At 45.5% G+C, this 16,751-nt stretch overlaps 1 protein-coding gene across 1 annotated transcript in view; it reads right to left on the reverse strand.

Moving 5' to 3' along the window:
* Positions 1-16,751, reverse strand: part of SLC7A11 (solute carrier family 7 member 11) — a 478,205-nt gene that overhangs the window by 71,350 nt on the left and 390,104 nt on the right. The window lies entirely within an intron of this gene.

The raw sequence follows: 16,751 nt of genomic DNA on the forward strand, positions 1-16,751 counted from the left end.
AAAGCTTCATTACAATAAGGATGAAGACAGTGAAAACTACTTAGGATAACGTAACCTTGAAAATGAATATTCAAAAGCAAATCTACCATCAGATTTCACTATATAAACAGCATGCGTTTTCAAATATATTTTATATCTGATAAGGAAGGCTGATGTACTTACTGTGAAAAACTACCCGAATGGCTGCAGAGTCCTTTATTCAAAGTTTTCCTGCCTGATGATAAGAATTTTAATATCAGGCTGTCAAACTTAGAAAAGAAAGGATTATACAAGTATTGTGATGTGAAATTTATTTTTTTTACAGTAAATACGCCAGTCACCTCAGGTTTGAGATATTTTTTAAAATTATTTATATTGTGTAATCTGGTGTCAGATTCGCTTTAAATACTGTATTTAAAATGGTAAAATGTAAAATTGTCTAAAAGGATATGGATTTATGTCTCATACAAAGCATTGTTTAGGGTACATGCTTAGGAGCACACATGGTGCTTATTAATATGAAATGAGTTTCCCTGGGCACTAAAAAAAGAAAAGCATTGATTTAAGTCCCCAAACTTTCAAGATGCATTTCCTGTTCTTTCTTTAGCTGTTGTTCTGAGTTCTGTTCTTCCGCTGCTTGACCTTTGGACCATGTGCTGACTATCCCTTTGTCTTGTCCTTTTGCTTTGATCTGCTATCTCCTGGTATTTTGACACCGAACCGTGTCCTGACTTATGCCTTTTTCTTTTCCCTTGGTTTTCTACATGCTCTCCTGGTACTGACCCCGGAACGTCTGACTTCTCTGCCTCATGGTTTGCCTGTGAGTACTGACTAGCATCATATTACATCTGGCCAAATCATTTCTTTTCCTCACCAATGGAACCAGTTTATGCACTTTGACCAGGTGACTAATCTGACACAGATGGTTTGAATCATCACAGTCCCAGGTGCAGGGTCAGATTAGTAATCTGGGGGCTTCCCAAAGCTCCTCGCTATTGACAGCAGTTATGTCTTCTGAACTCGCTTACGTGCAGTTGACCACCCTGAACCAGTTATTGCACTTCCTAACAGATATTCTGAGGAGAGTGATTAGTTTAGGGTATTCAAGGAGAGCTGTAGATTATTGGTGTCCGTGTAACTAAGATGACGCCTATTGTAAGAGTTTCATGACTCCATCTTGAGTGGTCTCCCCGGGTCACTGTTATGCAGAAGCTATGTAACCTCTTTTGGTGGCCATCCATGCTTAACAATATTAAGGGTTTTATATCCTCTTGTGAGGATTGCGTACACACTAAAGTTTGTCATAACCGGCCAGCCAGGGAATTGGTTCCTTTGCCTTTTCTAGAGAGACTGTGGACTCATTCTTCCATAGATTTCATTACTGATTTGGCTTTGTCTAGTGGGAAAACAATTCTTTGGGTGATAGTTGGTCAATTCAGTAAACAAGCTCACTTTGTTCTGTTATCATGGCTACCTAATGCGGAGATGCTTTCCAGGCATTCTTTTGAACATTGTATCTGATGCAGTTTGGGGTGCAGTTTTTCTCCAAATTCAGGAGACTGTTTTGGGGACTGACTTATAATTTTCCTCTACCATCCTCAAACCAATGGTCAGATTGAGAGGACAAATCAGTCAATGGAACAAATTCTAAGGTCCTTCATTGTGGCTCAGCAGATGACTATTCCTCATCTTTATGTCTTGCTGAGTTTGCCTTTAACAGATGGGTTAACCAGTCTCCTGAAACATTGCCTTTTTTGTAATTATGGTTTTCATCCTCAATTTGGTGAATTCTCGAGGATGAATTCGGGTTGCCATACAGAAACTTGAGGATGTCTGGAGCCTGGAGGGAGGTTCAGAAGATTATTGGGGTGGCTCAGCATTGCCAGAAACAGAAGGTGAATAGGAAACATTGAAGGTTAGTGATAAGGTCTGGGTATCTTCCAAAAACATTAAATTGAAAGTGCCATCAGCAAAATTGGGTCTTACGTTTATTGGTCCATATGATATTTTAGAGGTAGTTAACCCAGTGGCTATCAGATTAAAACTCTCTCCATCTTTTTACATTCCAAATGTATCCTATAAATCATTATTAAAAAATTTGTCACTTTGGTTTTGCCTCCTTCCTCTCCGCCTCATGTTTCTGTCAATGACAGTTTGGAGTTTGAAGTGCAAAAAATTGTTTATTCTTGAAAAGTCCACAATTCCCTCCAGTACCCATTGGAGAGGTTATGGACCAGAGGAGAGATCCTGTGTCTCTGCTCGAGCTGTAAATGCTGACTGTCTGGTCAGGGCCTTCCATCGCAGGTTTCCTGGGAAACCTGGGGGTCCAGTGGCCATACATAGAAGATGGGGTACTGTCACGATTCCTCCACTCAATGAGTGATTATTTTGCTGTTCTATGGAAATTGAGTTATGCTGAGTTTTCAGTGTTTTGATTGACAACTCACCTGTCCAATCAGAGGCTGGGAGATACAGGACTTTCTCAAAGTGTTCTCTGTTCTGGAGATTACCCAAGCCATTTACCTGAGCTGTTTTCCTTTGATCCCTGCCAGACATAGCTTGTGCTTCTTGGTGAGTGTTTGCCTGATTCTGTTGTTCTGAGTTCTAATCTTCTGCTGCCTGACACTTGGACCGTGTTCTGATGTATCACTTTGTCTTTTCCCTTGGTTTTCTATATGCTCTCTTGGTACTGACCCCAGAAACCTGACTTCCCTGCCTCACAGTCTTCCTGTGAGTAGTGACTAGTGTCACACATCTCTCCCATCTCTTTGCACAGTTCTCCCTCCCAAGCTCTCCCATGTATCTGTATGTATTAACATGTACACACCCTGCTCATTAGTCAATTAGTCATTAAGAGGGAGTAGAAGATAACATATATTGCCAGGCCGGGTGTTCTGGTGCTTTTTGTTACATCTGTGCATTGCATCAGTAATTTGCCTGAAGCATTGTACTAGACTGGACAATATACTGAAGCTGTGTCTGAAGCTGAGCAAATAATGGGAGAGGTTTTGGTGTAACAGGGAGTGTCCAGACTGTTGGCTTCCAGCAAACTATAAGGGCTTAGGTAAAATGTAGTCAGAAGAGAGCAGAGGATCGTGAAGTGTTGGCTGTAATAGAACTGATGTCAGGAGACATAAAAATTGGCTGAAAAAGTATATAAGGTTGTTTAGTGGCATTATCTTTAGACATTTATGGCAAAACCAGTAACTGAGTCAGGGTAGCGGACAACATCTTTAGAACTTTGGCACAATTTATTTTGGCCAAAGTCACCAGTTCATAAGATTACTCGTTCTTTTAAAGTTTTTACTGCCTATATGAGTTCTGCTCTTCCTACTTCCCTCGCTGAGGATCACTAACCATACCTTCCATGACATCACTGTTCATAGCACACTGTAGAGCTCTGCCTTCTGTATACAGGGTTGCGTTTGACTGACAGGCTGAAATCCAATCCATGCACAGACAATCTCTACTCTTTGTGCTTTGAATGGAATGCAGCAGCACATAAGGAGCTAGAGGTTTCATCACCACTTATGATGACTAGAGTTGAGCGACCTTGACCTTTTTAGAGTCGAGCCAGGTTTCGCGAAACCCAACTATCTCAAAAGTCGGGTCGAGTGAAATCGGCCGATTATGACGTAAAGTCGGGATCGACCGAAACACGAAACCCAATGCAAGTCAATGGGGCAGCATAGTCGGCAGTGAGTGGGGGCCAGGAAAACACCTAGAGTGCCCATTTTAATGTCAAAACCATCCATTCTTCTTAATGAAGCTTGTCAAGCGTAATTTACCTTATAATAATTGGAAGGCATTTGAAATTGGGGGTCATTTGGCTAAAGTTGTGGTGGGTAGGGCTGGTTCAAGTAATTAGTGGGCCCAGGAAATCTGGACCACGTCACGGCAGTGGAGCAGGGAGAGGTAAGTATTTCAACTTTGCAAGTGCTGTGAACCTGAGCAAGCAGGGGGGGCCCACTCGTTGGCATTGGCACTGGCACAGGGCCCCTCAAAGTACAGCGGTGTGTTTGCACGGCGGGGGCGCCTCCCACCGGCAGCAACACTTTTGCGTACTATGAGAGGCCCTGTGCCAGTGACGTCGCCAACTAGTATTCCTCCCCCACCTGATGAAGGAACCTGCACTTTCATCTGCACCTTCCTCTTTGTCCCCGTGTAAGGTGGTATGGTATGCGGGAAGAGCAACCTGACTTTCAGCAGGGTCACAATGTTGTTGTGTAGCGTGCACGGGGAATGTTGCGTTATGGGTCAATGTACCAGCAGACTCATCTATCACTGGCTGGGCAATGCGCAGGATGAGGAGGAAACACAGATGTAGACCCAAAGAATAAAGTTGGCTAAATGCAGTTCAAAATTGGTAACACAGGAATAACCAGGGGGCATTGCAGTGGAGGACAACTGGAATGAGAGGCAGACACCGATAGTAGGCCCCAACCCAACTAGTAGGCCAAATGCAGTCTAACATTAACAACTACTTAACAAGCGCCTGAAAACGGAATTTCTGGACAGGAAACCAGGAGAACAGCAAGGAGCGGCAGACACTGTTAGTAGTCCCCAAACCAACTAGTACGCCAAATGCAGTTGTTCCATTTAACCACAATTTAACGAGAGCCTGAAGATAGAAGCTCAGGAAAGGCAACCTGGAGAACACCTTGGAGTGGAACACACCATCTCTCTCCACCCCATACCCATTTTGTAGGCCTAATGCAGTGTAGTTTTCTACAACTACTAAACGAGAGTCGGAAGACCGAAGTAATGGCAAGGAAACCTGGGGAACACCTTGGAGTGTAACACACCATCTCTCTCCACCCGATACCCATTTTGTAGGCCTAATGCAGTGTAGTTTTCTACAACTACTAAACGAGAGTCGGAAGACCGAAGCAATGGCAAGGAAACCTGGGGAACACCTTGGAGTGTAACACACCATCTCTCTCCACCCGATACCCATTTTGTAAGCCTAATGCAGTGTAGTTTTCTACAACTACTAAACGAGAGTCGGAAGACCGAAGCAATGGCAAGGAAACCTGGGGAACACCTTGGAGTGTAACACACCATCTCTCTCCACCCGATACCCATTTTGTAGGCCTAATGCAGTGTAGTTTTCTACAACTACTAAACGATAGTCGGAAGACCGAAGCAATGGCAAGGAAACCTGGGGAACACCTTGGAGTGTAACACATCATCTCTCTCCACCCGATACCCATTTTGTAGGCCTAATGCAGTGTAGTTTTCTACAACTACTAAACGAGAGTCGGAAGACCGAAGCAATGGCAAGGAAACCTGGGGAACACCTTGGAGTGTAACACACCATCTCTCTCCACCCCATACCCAATTTGTAGGCCTAATGCAGCCTACTTTCCGACAACTACTAAACGAGAGCATGAAGATCGAAGCTCCGGAAAGGCAACCTGGGGAACACCTTGGAGTGTAACACACCCTCTCTCTACACCACGGAAGGGCTGATTCTTAGGAAGGAAGGCTGTCGGAAAGAAGCAGGGCGCGTCCGAGGGTGATTATATTCTTATTAGGTATATACTCACCCTCGGACGCGCCCTGCTTCTTTATTTGTAATGAATGTTTATTTGCAATGTGGTTTTGACTTACTCTATTTTTTTGGTAAATAATGATTTTATTATTTTCATTGTTTTGCATCTTCTTGGCAATAATATAAAGAAGACGCGACAGGACAACACTCGGTGGATGCCATATCTGTGTTTTAAATTGAAAAAAACTTTCAGTTAACTACTTGCAGGAGAAAGTTATTGTAGCTGGTGGCCATTTTTAGTACTGTACCAGATTTTTGTTGTATGTGTTTGTTTTTAATGTTAAAATGTCTGCATTTGATATCTCTCCAGTATTTTCTTTTTTATAAGCAAAATACTTATTTTTATATTTTCTGATGTTGGTTCAAGGGGTACACGGGCAGCAGTAGACAGGTCAGTGGAGGCCTAGTGGAAGGAGGGACCGCAGACAGGCTTTGAAGGCCTAACATAATAAATTGGGCTGGCTGTAGGCAATTTAAAATTGGTTCCAGGGGAACACGGGCAGCAGTGGCCTGGTCAGTGTAGTAGTAGTGGAAAGAACGGGCCGCAGACAGGCTTCGAAGGCCTAACATAACAAAAATTGGGATGTAGGCTATTTACAATTGGTTCCAGGGGAACACGGACAGCAGTAGACAGGTCAGTGGAGGCCTAGTGGAAGGAGGGACCGCAGACAGGCTTCGAAGCCCTAACATAATAAATTGGGCTGGCTGTAGGCAATTTAAAATTGGTTCCAGGGGAACCCGGGCAGCAGTAGACAGGTCAGTGGAGGCCTAGTGGAAGGAGGGACCGCAGACAGGCTTCGAAGCCCTAACATAATAAATTGGGCTGGCTGTAGGCAATTTAAAATTGGTTCCAGGTGAACACGGGCGGCAGTAGACAGGTCAGTGGAGGCCTAGTGGAAGGAGGGACCGCAGACAGGCTTCGAAGCCCTAACATAATAAATTGGGCTGGCTGTAGGCAATTTAAAATTGGTTCCAGGAGAACACGGGCGGCAGTAGACAGGTCAGTGGAGGCCTAGTGGAAGGAGGGACCGCAGACAGGCTTCGAAGCCCTAACATAATAAATTGGGCTGGCTGTAGGCAATTTAAAATTGGTTCCAGGGGAACACGGGCAGCAGTAGACAGGTCAGTGGAGGCCTAGTGGAAGGAGGGACCGCAGACAGGCTTCGAAGCCCTAACATAATAAATTGGGCTGGCTGTAGGCAATTTAAAATTGGTTCCAGGGGAACACGGGCAGCAGTGGCCTGGTCAGTGTAGTAGTAGTGGAAAGAACGGGCCGCAGACAGGCTTCGAAGGCCTAACATAACAAAAATTGGGATGTAGGCAATTTACAATTGGTTCCAGGGGGACACGGACAGCAGTAGACAGGTCAGTGGAGGCCTAGTGGAAGGAGGGACCGCAGACAGGCTTCGAAGCCCTAACATAATAAATTGGGCTGGCTGTAGGCAATTTAAAATTGGTTCCAGGGGAACACGGGCGGCAGTAGACAGGTCAGTGGAGGCCTAGTGGAAGGAGGGACCGCAGACAGGCTTCGAAGCCCTAACATAATAAATTGGGCTGGCTGTAGGCAATTTAAAATTGGTTCCAGGGGAACACGGGCGGCAGTAGACAGGTCAGTGGAGGCCTAGTGGAAGGAGGGACCGCAGACAGGCTTCGAAGCCCTAACATAATAAATTGGGCTGGCTGTAGGCAATTTAAAATTGGTTCCAGGGGAACACGGGCAGCAGTAGACAGGTCAGTGGAGGCCTAGTGGAAGGAGGGACCGCAGACAGGCTTCGAAGCCCTAACATAATAAATTGGGCTGGCTGTAGGCAATTTAAAATTGGTTCCAGGGGAACACGGGCGGCAGTAGCCAGGTCAGTGTAGTAGTAGTGGAAAGAACGGGCCGCAGACAGGCTTCGAAGGCCTAACATAACAAAAATTGGGCTGTAGGCAATTTAAAATTGGTTCCAGGGGAACACAGGCGGCAGTAGACAGGTCAGTGGAGGCCTAGTGGAAGGAGTGACCGCAGACAGGCTTCGAAGGCCTAACATAAGAAAAATGTCAATACAATGGTATTGACAGTGCCAGGCATTGAAGGATGTCAGCGCATAGACTAAACATTGGTGGAGCTGTGAGAGAAAATTTTGCAAGTGGTAGAGCACTGTTTGACCTGGGGGGGGGGACTGTCTTGTGGCCGGCGGTACAGGTCCAGGGCCCCTCATATTACAACGGTGTGTCTGACGTTGGGTGCGCACCACCACCGCCAGACACTTTATTGTACTATGAGGGACCTAGTGGCAGTGCCGTCGACCAAAAGCGGGCACACCCACCTCTTCAGACAAACAGTACTCTCACGGGTGCTGGCGCCAAGTGGCGATACCACGGCCCCGTATGGGGACTTTGGCCATTTAGGGAGGTGTTAACATGTCGGATGCTGGACAATCAGGTGCTGCAAATTACGAGATTGGAAAAGTCGTTCAGAATAGTCCACAGGCAAGACCTTTACATAGGAAAGCTAGGTGTCAGCCGGGCAAGGTGGGGCAAAAGATTTCGAAATCCAGTTGTGGTTCATTTTAATGAAGGTTAGATCATCTACATTTTGGGTAGCCAGACGAGTCCTTTTTTCTGTTAGTATTGAACCTGCAGCACTGAATACTCTTTCTGATAGGACACTAGCTGCCGGGCAAGCAAGCTCCTGCAATGCATATTCTGCCAATTCTGGCCAGGTGTCTAATTTTGATGCCCAGTAATCAAATGGGAATGACGGTTGAGGGAGAACGTCGATAAGGGATGAAAAATAGTTAGTAACCATACTGGACAAATGTTGTCTCCTGTCACTTTGAATTGATGCTGCAGTACCTGTCCTGTCTGCGGTCATAGCAAAATCACTCCACAACCTGGTCAGAAAACCTCTCTGGCCAACGCCACTTCTGATTTCTGCCCCTCTAACACCTCTGGTCTGCTGGCCCCTGCAGCTCGTGTTAGAACGATCACGGGCGCTGTGTGCAGGGAATGCCAGAAGCAAACGGTCAACAAGAGTTGATTGTTTGGTTGCTAATATTAGTTCCAAGTTCTCATGTGGCATTATATTTTGCAATTTGCCTTTATAGCGAGGATCAAGGAGGCAGGCCAACCAGTAATCGTCATCATTCATCATTTTAGTTATGCGTGTGTCCCTTTTGAGGATACGTAAGGCATAATCCGCCATGTGGGCCAAAGTTCCAGTTCTCAAATCTGCGGTTGTGCTTGGTTGAGGGGCAGTTTCAGGCAAATCCACGTCACTTGTGTCCCTCAAAAAACCAGAACCCGGCCTTGCCGCGCCACCAATTTCCAGTGGCCCCGGAAAAGCTTCCTCATTAAAAATATAATCATCCCCATCATCCTCCTCGTCCTCCTCCTCCTCTTCGCCCGCTACCTCGTCCTGTACACTGCCCTGGCCAGACAATGGCTGACTGTCATCAAGGCTTTCCTCTTCCTCAGCTGCAGACGCCTGATCCTTTATGTGCGTCAAACTTTGCATCAGCAGACGCATTAGGGGGATGCTCATGCTTATTATGGCGTTGTCTGCACTAACCAGCCGTGTGCATTCCTCAAAACACTGAAGGACTTGACACATGTCTTGAATCTTCGACCACTGCACACCTGACAACTCCATGTCTGCCATCCTACTGCCTGCCCGTGTATGTGTTTCCTCCCACAAAAACATAACAGCCCGCCTCTGTTCACACAGTCTCTGAAGCATGTGCAGTGTTGAGTTCCACCTTGTTGCAACGTCTATGATTAGGCGATGCTGGGGAAGGTTCAAAGAACGCTGATAGGTCTGCATACGGCTGGAGTGTACGGGCGAACGGCGGATATGTGAGCAAAGTCCACGCACTTTGAGGAGCAGGTCGGATAACCCCGGATAACTTTTCAGGAAGCACTGCACCACCAGGTTTAAGGTGTGAGCCAGGCAAGGAATGTGTTTCAGTTGGGAAAGGGAGATGGCAGCCATGAAATTCCTTCCGTTATCACTCACTACCTTGCCTGCCTCAAGATCTACAGTGCCCAGCCACGACTGCGTTTCTTTCTGCAAGAACTCGGACAGAACTTCAGCGGTGTGTCTGTTGTCGCCCAAACACTTCATAGCCAATACAGCCTGCTGACGTTTGCCAGTAGCTGCCCCATAATGGGAGACCTGGTGTGCAACAGTGGCAGCTGCGGATGGAGTGGTTGTGCGACTGCGGTCTGTGGACGAGGTCTCGCTTCTGCAGGAGGACGAGGAGGAGGAGGAGGGGGTGCGAACGGCTACAGCCAACTGTTTCCTAGACCATGGGCTAGGCAGAACTGTCCCAAACTTGCTGTCCCCTGTGGACCCTGCATCCACCACATTTACCCAGTGTGCCGTGATGGACACGTAACGTCCCTGGCCATGCCTACTGGTCCATGCATCTGTTGTCAGGTGCACCTTTGTGCTCACAGATTGCCTGAGTGCATGGACGATGCGCTCTTTAACATGCTGGTGGGGGGCTGGGATGGCTTTTCTGGAAAAAAAGTGTCGACTGGGTAGCTCGTAGCGTGGTACAGCGTAGTCCATCAGGGCTTTGAAAGCTTCGCTTTCAACTAACCGGTAGGGCATCATCTCTAACGAGATTAGTCTAGCTATGTGGGCGTTCAAACCCTGTGTACGCGGATGCGAGGCTAAGTACTTCCTTTTTCTAACCATAGTCTCATGTAGGGTGAGCTGGACTGGAGAGCTGGAGATCGTGGAACTAGCGGGGGTGCCGGTGGACATGGCAGACTGAGAGACGGTGGGAGATGGTATTGTTGCCGCCGGTGCCCTAGATGCAGTGTTTCCTACTACGCAACTGGTGATTCCCTGACCCTGACTGCTTTGGCCTGGCAAAGAAACCTGCACAGATACTGCAGGTGGTGCAGAAAATGGTGGCCCTACACTGCCGGAAGGGATGTTGCGTTGATGACTAGCTTCATTGGCCGAGGGTGCTACAACCTTAAGGGACGTTTGGTAGTTAGTCCAAGCTTGCAAATGCATGGTGGTTAAATGTCTATGCATGCAACTTGTATTGAGACTTTTCAGATTCTGCCCTCTGCTTAAGGTAGTTGAACATTTTTGACAGATGACTTTGCGCTGATCAATTGGATGTTGTTTAAAAAAATGCCAGACTGCACTCTTTCTAGCATCGGATACCTTTTCAGGCATTGCAGACTGAGCTTTAACCGGATGGCCACGCTGTCCTCCAACAGGTTTTGACTTTGCCATGCGTTTTGGGCAAGATACGGGCCCGGCAGATGGAACCTGTTGCGATGTTGATGCCTGCTGCGGCCCCTCCTCCTCCGCTTCAGAACTGCTGCCGCCTGCACCCTGTTCCCCCAATGGCTGCCAATCGGGGTCAAGAACTGGGTCATCTATTACCTCTTCTTGTAGCTCGTGTGCAACTTCGTCTGTGTCACCGTGTCGGTCGGTGGTATAGCGTTCGTGATGGGGCAACATAGTCTCATCAGGGTCTGATTCTTGATCAGCACCCTGCGAGGGCAATGTTGTGGTCTGAGTCAAAGGACCAGCATAGTAGTCTGGCTGTGGCTGTGCATCAGTGCACTCCATGTCAGATTCAACTTGTAATGGGCATGGACTGTTAACTGCTTCACTTTCTAAGCCAGGGATGGTATGTGTAAAGAGCTCCATGGAGTAACCCGTTGTGTCGCCTGCTGCATTCTTCTCTGTTGTTGTTTTTGCTGAAGAGGACAAGGAAGCGACTTGTCCCTGACCGTGAACATCCACTAACGACGCGCTGCTTTTACTTTTACCAGTTTCACGAGAGGAGGCAAAAGAGCTAGAGGCTGAGTCAGCAAGATAAGCCAAAACTTGCTCTTGCTGCTCCGGCTTTAAAAGCGGTTTTCCTACTCCCAGAAAAGGGAGCGTTCGAGGCCTTGTGTAGCCAGACGACGAACCTGGCTCCACAGCTCCAGACTTAGGTGCAATATTTTTTTTCCCACGACCACCTGATGCTCCACCACTACCACTACCCTCATTACCAGCTGACAATGAACGCCCCCGGCCACGACCTCTTCCACCAGACTTCCTCATTTTTTTAAAAACGTTACCAAACTAACGGTATTTGTTGCTGTCACACAACTTACACGGTGAGCTATAACTTCAGTATGATTTAGCTACCCCTTTACAGGTGGGTGAGACCACAACGAAAATCAGGCACAATGTTACACACTCTGTTGTTGGTGGCAACAAATGAGAGAGATGCCACACACGCAGGACTGTCACTGAAGCGCAAATGTAAATATTAATCTCCCACTGATTTGTTTGTTTTTTTTTAACAGGGAGACTTTAGAAAAAAAAAATAATAAAAAAAAATGATTTTTTAAGGAAGAATTTATAAACCAAATAAAATGAAATGATTGTTTCAGGGAGAATTTAGAAAACAAATAAAAAAAATAGGCTTTCTATGGCCCACTGAGTGAGAGAGGACGCACACAGGAGTCAGGAGTGGCGCACAAGCCCAGAGGCCAATATTTATCTCCCACTGATTGATTTAGTGATTTTTTCAGGTAGATTTTGGAACCCAAATCAAGCAAAAAAATAAATAGGCTTTCTATGGCCCACAATTGGAGAGAGAGAGAGAGAGATGGCACACGCAGGAGTCAAGACTGGCACACAAGCAGAAAGGGCAATATTAATCTCCCACTGATTTGATTTTTTTTTTTTTTCAGGGAGACTTTAGAAAAAAAAAATACAAAAAAATGAATTTTTCAGGAAGAATTTAGAAACAAAATAAAATAAAATGATTGTTTCAGGGAGAATTTAGAAAACAAATAAAAAAAAATAGGCTTTGTAGGGCCCACTGAGTGAGAGAGGACGCACACAGGAGTCAGGAGTGGCACACAAGCCCAGAGGCCAATATTTATCTCCCACTGATTGATTTAGTGATTTTTTCAGGTAGATTTTGGAACCCAAATCAAGCAAAAAAAATTAATAGGCTTTCTATGGCCCACAATTGGAGAGAGAGAGATGGCACACCCAGGAGTCAAGACTGGCACACAAGCAGAAAGGGCAATATTAATCTCCCACTGATTTGATATTTTTTTTTTTTTCAGGGAGACTTTAGAAAAAAAAAATACAAAAAAAATGATTTTTTCAGGAATAATTTAGAAACCAAATAAAATAAAATGATTTTTTCAGGGAGAATTTAGAAAACAAATAAAACAAAAAATAGGCTTTCTAGGGCCCACTGAGTGAGAGATGACGCACACAGGAGTCAGGAGTGGCACACAAGCCCAGAGGCCAATATTTATCTCCCACTGATTGATTTAGTGATTTTTTCAGGTAGATTTTGGAACCCAAATCAAGCAAAAAAATAAATAGGCTTTCTATGGCCCACAATTGGAGAGAGAGAGAGAGAGATGGCACACCCAGGAGTCAAGACTGGCACACAAGCAGAAAGGGCAATATTAATCTCCCACTGATTTGATTTTTTTTTTTTTTCAGGGAGTCTTTAGAAAAAAAAATACAAAAAAATGAATTTTTCAGGTAGAATTTAGAAACAAAATAAAATAAAATGATTGTTTCAGGGAGAATTTAGAAAACAAATAAAAAAAAATTAGGCTTTGTAGGGCCCACTGAGTGAGAGAGGACGCACACAGGAGTCAGGAGTGGCACACAAGCCCAGAGGCCAATATTTATCTCCCACTGATTGATTTAGTGATTTTTTCAGGTAGATTTTGGAACCCAAATCAAGCAAAAAAATTAATAGGCTTTCTATGGCCCACAATTGGAGAGAGAGAGATGGCACACCCAGGAGTCAAGACTGGCACACAAGCAGAAAGGGCAATATTAATCTCCCACTGATTTGATTTTTTTTTTTTTTTCAGGGAGACTTTAGAAAAAAAAAATACAAAAAAAATGATTTTTTCAGGAATAATTTAGAAACCAAATAAAATAAAATGATTTTTTCAGGGAGAATTTAGAAAACAAATAAAACAAAAAATAGGCTTTCTAGGGCCCACTGAGTGACAGATGACGCACACAGGAGTCAGGAGTGGCACACAAGCCCAGAGGCCAATATTTATCTCCCACTGATTGATTTATTGATTTTTTCAGGTAGAATTTAGAACCCAAATCAACCCAAAAAATAAATAGGCTTTCTATGGCCCACTATTTGTGAGAGAGATGGCACGCTCAGGACTGGCACACAAGCCCAGTGTTAGGACTGGCGGAACGCACCAAGAAAGGTGATATAGATGCGTTCGCAGTCTGGGGTCCACCGTGCAGGTGAAAACCTGCTACTAGTAAATACAGGCTATATGGCGGTACACTAAAGTATATACACGTGGGTTCAACCTCACCCAGCGTGAAGGGAGCGATCCTGTTGCGTCACAGGATCGCGGTACCGCACCTAAAGCGCGAGCGAGTAGTCAGCGTACTTAACCCCAACTGGGATTGAAGTCCGATTAGACCCTCGCTGGCACTACACCGCAACTGGGTGTGTAAGGTAACTAAATATAAATATATGAATGCACAGGAGTGCGAGCAATGCCGCACTGACGGACGCCACCAACCACACTGGCTTGGGTATGGAAAGCGCAAGGCAAGCGCACGGCGCCGTACAGGCGGACACAGCAAGAGGACGCTGCAATGTGTGTTTCGTGCTGTTGGATAAGTCGGGCGCTAGATTAGCAAACATACACCTTCCGCGAACAGACATTCAATAGGGAGGGTTATTTAAAGAGCGACTTTCACTCACAACACACACACATATTTACAAGACAATACTAGTGCATGGCCGTGCGGTCATGCGCAGTTTATATAGTTGCAGCACAGGAAGTGGCTACAGAACTTTTGCCCTTCCAAGACCTGCCAAAAGGACCAATGGGATGTGCTGCAGCACCTGAGCATGTGACCCTCGATCTCCAACAGGAGAACTTGCCCTGGGCATGCTCAGTGCGTGCAAACAAGGACTTAGATACAGAAACGTCCGCTCGCCGCTGCCCAGCACTGGCCTTAATGGCAGAAGCAGGAAAAGCAGCAGCAACTCTTCGCACAGAGTCAGACTGAGCGAGACGCTGGGATCGACGTCCCTGCTGAGCAGACTCCACTGCGGCTGGAGAAGAATGGGAGACCGCAGCGGAGACGAATCGAGATTCCCCCTGTGCAGCAGAGGAAACTCGACTCCTAACACCCAGAGGCCAATATTAATCTCCCACTTTTTTTTTTTTTTCCAGGGAAAATTTATAAACCCAATAAAAAAAATAATAAATAGGCTTTCTATGGCCCACTATCTGAGAGAGAGAGATGGCACGCTTAGGACTGGCACACAAGCCCAAAGGCCAATATTAATCTCCCACTGATTGATTTATTGATTTTTTCAGGTAGAATTTAGAACCCAAATCAACCCAAAAAATAAATAGGCTTTCTATGGCCCATTATTTGTGAGAGAGATGGCACGCTCAGGACTGGCACACAAGCCCAGAGGCCAATATTAATCTCCCACTTTTTTTTTTTTCCAGGGAAAATTTATAAACCCAATAAAAAAAATAATAAATAGGCTTTCTATGGCCCACTATCTGAGAGAGAGAGATGGCACGCTTAGGACTGGCACACAAGCCCAAAGGCCAATATTAATCTCGCACTGATTGATTTATTGATTTTTTCAGGTAGAATTTAGAACCCAAATCAAGCAAAAAAATTAATAGGCTTTCTATGGCCCACTGAGTGAGAGATGGCACACACAGGAGTCAGGAGTGGCACACAAGCCCTGAGGCCAATATTTTTCTCCCACTGATTGATGTTGTGATTTTTTCAGGTAGATTTTGGAACCCAAATCAAGCAAAAAAATAAATAGGCTTTCTATGGCCCACTGAGTGAGAGATGGCACACACAGGAGTAAGGAGTGGCACACAAGCCCTGAGGCCAATATTTTTCTCCCACTGATTGATGTAGTGATTTTTTCAGGTAGATTTTAGAACCCAAATCAAGCAAAAAAATAAATAGGCTTTCTATGGCCCACTGAGTGAGAGATGACACAGACAGGGATGGCACTCTAGCAGAAATGTCAATCTTAATCTCCCACAAAAAAAAAAAAAAGGAACTGTCCTTCAATTACTATCTCCCTGCAGTAATCTCAGCCAGGTATGGCAGGCAGCAATAAGGAGTGGACTGATGCACAAATTAAATAAAAAGTGTGGACAAACAAACAAGATAGCTGTGCAGAAAGGAAGGAACAAGAGGATTTGTGCTTTGAAAAAAGCAGTTGGTTTGCACAGCGGCGTACACACAGCAATGCAGCTATCAGGGAGCCTTCTAGGGCAGCCCAATGAGCTACAGCGCTGAGAAAAAAAAAATGTAGCTTCCACTATCCCTGCACACCGAAGGTGGTGTTGGGCAGTGGAAATCGCTACAGCACAAGCGGTTTTGTGGTTAATGGACCCTGCCTAACGCTATCCCTGCTTCTGACGAAGCGGCAGCAACCTCTCCCTAAGCTCAGATCAGCAGCAGTAACATGGCGGTCGGCGGGAACTCCCCTTTATAGCCCCTGTGACGCCGCAGACAGCAAGCCAATCACTGCAATGCCCTTCTCTAAGATGGTGGGGACCAGGACCTATGTCATCACGCTGCCCACACTCTGCGTTTACCTTCATTGGCTGAGAAATGGCGCTTTTCGCGTCATTGAAACGCGACTTTGGCGCGAAAGTCGCGTACCGCATGGCCGACCCCGCACAGGGGTCGGATCGGGTTTCATGAAACCCGACTTTGCCAAAAGTCGGCGACTTTTCAAAATGAACGACCCGTTTCGCTCAACCCTACTTTTGACGGCTAAGGAACATAATTTTAGCTGCAAGCTTATCATGAAAATTCTTCATTTCACAAATCATTTATGATGTTTTAATAATCTTTGTGCCTAAAGGTGAAGTTGTTCTCTATTTCGATGAACCGTGACTCTAGATAATACGGTATTAGGGATGGAACAGATTCCTATGAATCACTGGGGAAAACCTCTGCATGCATCTATATGAAATTGGAGGTACATGGGGGTGCACTATAGGTACCAAATAATTTCTATAGGTACCAAATTATGAGTCTGTAAGACGTGCATTCTTAATACGACCATTTAACTGAAATGTCTCAGAAATATGTTTCTGCTGTTAGAGAAATATACTTGACTTAGCAGGTTTCATATATTAATATTGGCATATACATTATACAGTATGGATAGATGTATAAAGTAAAGCC

Source organism: Ranitomeya imitator, chromosome 1 (genome assembly GCF_032444005.1).
Source record: "Ranitomeya imitator isolate aRanImi1 chromosome 1, aRanImi1.pri, whole genome shotgun sequence".
In the NCBI taxonomy this organism is placed as follows: Eukaryota; Metazoa; Chordata; class Amphibia; order Anura; family Dendrobatidae; genus Ranitomeya; species Ranitomeya imitator.